The following is a 6,033-nucleotide window of genomic DNA, read 5'->3' as shown; positions in this document are numbered from 1 at the left end:
CCCGCTCTCGCCTCTCGCCTCCACACGACTCAAGCACATCTCACCTATAGCTATGTATGTAGTTAAAAACCTATCTCGGATGACACCGATTCTAAAAATTACAATAATCGTATCTAGAATTAGATTAATTAATAAGATTGTATAAAATACGCAAGTATTTTTATAATAATTTTTAGTGCATATTATATCTATTGTTTTGGAATAGTGTTTTTGAAGTCGGTTGCTTTTTTGTTAAACTTTTTTTTATTTTATGATTTTTATTGAATTTGAAGTACACTAACTAACAATTTGTCTAAATATGTGTAGATATACTAAATTTTTCAATGCAGCAATGAACGTAAGCGCTTTGCATTTGATTACAGACAGTTAGAAATTCTGCCACAGATCGCACCCATACTGTATGTCGTTAAGGAGTCCCTTTGGTCATCATATTCGACTACGACAATTACATGACCATAACTATGTTATGGTAAATGACTTAAATATCCCAATAGCATAAAAAATATTCGGAAGAGTATCGTTAATTTGCACCTAAGAATTGAAGATTTCCGTTACTTTGTCATGGATTCCGTAATCATAACCTAACCAAACTCTCACCAACATATCTTTGAAGTATATTTTTTCAAATAAAAAAAGAATTATCAAAATCGGCTCACCCAGTCGAAAGTTTTGAGGTAACAAACAAAAAAAAACAAACCGACGAATTGAGAACCTACTCCTTTCTTCAAGTCGGTTAAAAAAAGCGTTGTTAAGTTGCAAGAGATTGTGGGCGGCGGTGATCACTTAACAACAGGTGACCCGTACGCTCGTTTGTCCTTTTGCATAAAAAATAATAATAACAGTTTATCAAGTATATCTAAAAGTACTCTGTGAGTTAATCCACGTAACAACGTAATAAGGATTGTAATTATTTCGAAATGCGAAATGCACATTATAAGCAGTAGCTGTTCTCAACAAGACGCCATTTGCAATAAATAAAATATTATCTAACTAAAAGTTAATACTAACTAGTAACTAGTTAATAGAAGAACTGTCAAAGTTTCAAACTCCGTTTCTATAAGGGCATACAGATGGCATTAGTTTCAGTGAAAAGTTAATGTTCTAAGTTACCATGGCTTGTGGTATTAGGGAGTACCATAGCCTAGCCTACTATTATTGTTGATACGGTCGGTACGTCGGTATGGATATAGGCTATATATTCTAGTTGGCTATGGGAGTACGTTCATAACTCGTCATGATATCTTTCATATTAACCTAAACTCACGATCGGATTTGGTACGGCCGGACCATCGGAAGGTCCTGTGGGAGTGGGTGGGCTCCTCGAACCGATTGGTCCGCCGTCGTACTTGGTACGGTCCGGACGGTTATAATAATAATTTTTAAGATGGACAATGTGCCATACCATCCAATATGGTCCGCTACCGGACCGCGTCCTATGGTTCGGCCGTACCAAATCTGATCATGTAGGTATTAGGAGCGTTCACGACCCCAGAGTGCGGTTGTTCATTGTCTTTGTTTCTAAGACAATGTATGAAATAGATTTACCAGAAAGAATCATCAAAATCGGTTGGCGTGATATTGAGTTATTCGTTTATTTAATATAAATTACATACTTAATATAAATTTAAAACTTTTATGGTTTTCTCATGGATGCCATTGTCAGATGTGGACCACCGGAAACACCAGCTTTGTAACAAAAAAAGAATCATCGAAATCGTAAATATAAAAAAATACCGTCGAATTGTGAACCCCCTCCTTTTTTGAAGTCGTTTAAAAAGCGCAAATGCACCAATTAAAATCAGCAGCCTGAATTTACGGAAGAGAAATAATTATTTATTAACTCTTTCCGTTTTGTCAATTATTCGTTATAGGTAATATTTTGATCAATAATATTCGGTCAACAATTTTTTCTTCTTTTTTAAATAGTTGTAAATAATAGTATCTAAGTATTTAATTTATTTGGCTAAGTGACTCAATTGTGCGATTGTTCTTTATTGTTCAATCATTTTTTGTACGAATTTTATTTCATTTTTTAATTAAAATAAAAATAAATTGTAGATTAACGTATATAATTAAATTAACAATAATAATTTATTTTGTTATTTCAATGATTATCCATCAACTGTTCTATATGTTTCGATCAAATTTATTATTTTTTTTTGTTAATTCAATGTACATTGCGTTTTAAATTAGAATAGGAATACCGATATCCCTATTAAAAATTACTATCCGTACAGAAAAGGGTCCTGTCAATTAATTCAGTCACTAACAAAGTACGGATTGCAAAAAAAAAATATGGAAATCAATAATAATTTAGTGTTTAAAACAAATTTAAATGAATAATTTATACAGTAGTAAATTATCTAAATATACTATCTAACATTTATAGACATAATTGACAGATATGACCTCACAATATGGCGCGAAGTCGGTCTCGTCAGAGTAGGTATCTAATAGATTTGTGTTCCATTCTCATTTGAATCGCATTGTAAAAAAATCAATCTCTGATTGTTATGGCACCTACTCTAACCTCTTGCACTTTTTTAAATTCAAATTAAAATATTTTTATTCAAAATAGGATGTGAAATCACTCATTGAAAGTCAAAAAACTATTCCAAAATGAATGCCTCAGGCCTGAGAATAATGGGCGCAACAAACTCAGCGGGCTTTTTTTTATCAAAAATATGTTTTAATATTAAAGTAACATTTACAAAGTAATAAAGTAACATTGTACAATTAAACGTATTATTTAATAGCCTGAGGGCGGTCACTCCATTCCCAATCTGTGGTATCATTAAGAAAGTCGTTTATGTTATAGTAACCTTTACCAAACAAACGTTTTTTAACAATTCTTTTGAATAACGTAATACTTTTGCTTTGAACATTTTCTGGGATCCTGTTGTAAAAGCATATACATCGCCCCACAAAAGATTTGCTAACTCCACTAAGTCGAGTTGAAGGCATTATAAGCTTATGTCTGTTCCTGGTGTTAACATTATGGTTATAACAGTTTCTGGCAAATTCATTCTCATGTGCCTATGAACATACATTACATTATCAAGAATATATTGAGAAGCAACAGTCAAGATGTTAATTTCTTTGTATTTTGCTCTCAATGATTCCTTAGGGCCTAGGTTATAAATAGCTCGAATAGCCCTCTTCTGCAGCACAAATATTGTATTAATGTTGGCAGCGCTGCCCCATAGCAATATACCATAGGATATAATACTATGGAAGTAATTAAAGTATACAAGTCGCGCCGTATCTATGTCAGTAAATTATCTAATCTTTTTAACCGCGTATGCTGCAGAACTAAGTCTGTTCGCCAACCCTTAAATATGGGGGCCCCATTGCAATTTGGAATCCAGAGTAATGCCAAGAAATTGAGCAGATTCCACCGATTTTATCACCTCTTCGTTTAACAAAACACTTGCATCAACATTTTTTACATTTGGTACGATAAATTTTATATATTTTGTTTTCTTGCTATTTAACAACAAGTTATTAGCGCTAAGCCAGTACACGATGTCAGATAGAATATCGTTCACTTCGTCTTACATAGCTTGGTTTCTTTTCACTTTGAAAATCAGTGAAGTGCCGTCTGCAAACAATACTTATGTAACCTTTGAGTTACTTAATTTATGTATGTAACCTTTATGTACTTATATAACCTTATGTGTTTCTCTATAAGATTAGGAAGATCATTTATATAGATAAGAAAGAGGAACGGTCCGAGAATAGACCCTTGTGGTACCCCCATACTGAGAGCAGTCCCAGGAGATCTCCTGCCATTCACCTCGACCTTCTGAATTCTATTGTTTAGATATGAAATCAGAAGATCGAGCGCAGTTCCATTTATGCCATAGTGACATAGCTTCCTGACCAGTGTTGAATGTTGAACACAATCAAAAGCCTTAGATAAATCACAGAAGATGCCAAGTGCATTCTGTGATTCCTCCCAGGCATCAAAAATATTCTTGATAAGCTCAACACCTGCATCCGTTGATAAACGTCCCCTAGTAAAGCCAAATTGTTTCAAATGAAGTAACTTATGAGAGTTAAAGTAAGTAAGCATTTGGCTTAAAATAATTTTTTCAAAAATTTTACAAAGGGTCGGCAAAACCAACACAGGATGATAGTTATTCGGGTCAGAAGAGCATCCCGATTTTAATATTGGTGTAATTTTACTATGTTTCAGAAGGTCAGGAAACACGCCATGATTAATACAATTATTAAAGACTATTGCAAGATATGGTGCTATGACATCAATTATTGAACTTATTATTTTAACAGAAATGCCCCATATATCAGCAGTTTTTTTCATGTCTAAAGATTTAAAAGATTTAATTATTTCTCCAGGGATAACGAAACTAAAATTGAAACTTTATTGAATCCTATAACATTTTCCAGAAGAAGTGACTCAGCCACACTGGTGGAGGAGACAAGAGTGTTTGTGATAGAAACTAGAATCTCAGAAAAAAAAATCTCAAAAGCAGTAGCAACTTCCTGCTGAGATTGAATTATTGTATTGTTTATTGATAGATTATATTCAATGTTGCGGTCTTTCAATCTTCCAGATTCCCAGTTAATAACATTCCAAGTCATCTTTATTTTATTTGGTGCATTTTTAATAGAACAAACACTTTTAAATAATTTAGAGTATTTTTTAACATACTCGAGAACATATATAGTTCATATAGCCTTTGTCTGCTCCTATGAATGCCAACTGTTGCCCAATCATTAAATGACAGGAGACCACCTGATTTGACTGTCTCAGAAGTAAATATAGAAGCAAACTCTGTTTTAATTATTTTAAATAACATATCATACGTTTCAATGGGATTAATATTATATTTGAATAAATCCAAATTTGAGAGTTTAACTGACACATTGCCTCTATATTTCTCCATTCGCCTATTATTCACAGGAACAAGCGTAAACTTTTTAATTTTAGTACATTTATTGACCTCAATATTAAAAGAGGCTAACTGACCAAAGTAGTCTGAACTCAGTTTGTTAATTATTGCCTGAGAAATGGGTTTATAATTGGTAAATATATTATCAATACAGCTTTTGGAGGTGCCAGTTACTCTAGTAGGCTCTAAGAAAACATTGGTTAAATCATATGATTTGAATAAAGATCTGAATCTAATACTGGTCGTGGATTTTTCTAATAAATTAATATTAAATTAACCACATATCATGATATACTTCTTAGACTCAGATAATTTTAATAAAACCTCCAATATATTTTCAAATAATTCATATACCGCATCTGGGAGTCTGTATATACTAACAACAATGGCGTGCTCGAGCTCTGCACAGGCTATTTCAATGGTACGTTCAACAAAGAGGCCTATAATATCGTCACGTTCTTTGAATTTAAATAATTTACTTACAAGTATAAGAGAATCGCCACGTGTAGCCTTTTCTCTGCAAAACGCACTTGCCACCTGATGACCACTGAAGTTAAAGATGAGCTCATATTTTCTGAGCCAGTGCTCTGTTAAACATAAAATATGTATATCTTTATGATCCATAAATAACTCCAGTTCAAGTTCTTTACCTAATAATCCTTGCATGTTTTGGTGCATCAGGTTTGCAATTTTACAATTATAACTTATTCTGGTACATGTTAAATTACTTGTTTTTACACTGCTAGAGGAGTCCCCTATTGTCTTAGATTGTAATAGAAGCAGTGGTTGTTAAATTAATACTCTGCTCAATAGAAGCGGTGGTTATTAAATTATTACTCTGCTCAATAGAAGCGGAACATTTAATACACATTTAAACTATATATTTATATATATTTATTATATATATATTTATATATATTTACTATATATTACTATATATATTTATAATAATATATTATACCATATTACGTAGAGCACGTTACGGTACGTAAGGTGTATAATATAAGTTCTCAAAAATAACAAAAATCGCTTTGGCTATATATTGGCTCCTTGCGGCGAAAATATCAAGTTGAATGTGATTATGAGTTAGTTTTTGTTATTAATGATTGAATTTGAT

Source organism: Leptidea sinapis, chromosome 12 (assembly GCF_905404315.1).
Source record: "Leptidea sinapis chromosome 12, ilLepSina1.1, whole genome shotgun sequence".
NCBI lineage: Eukaryota > Metazoa > Arthropoda > Insecta > Lepidoptera > Pieridae > Leptidea > Leptidea sinapis.
Note: the sequence above shows the minus strand (reverse complement) of the source record.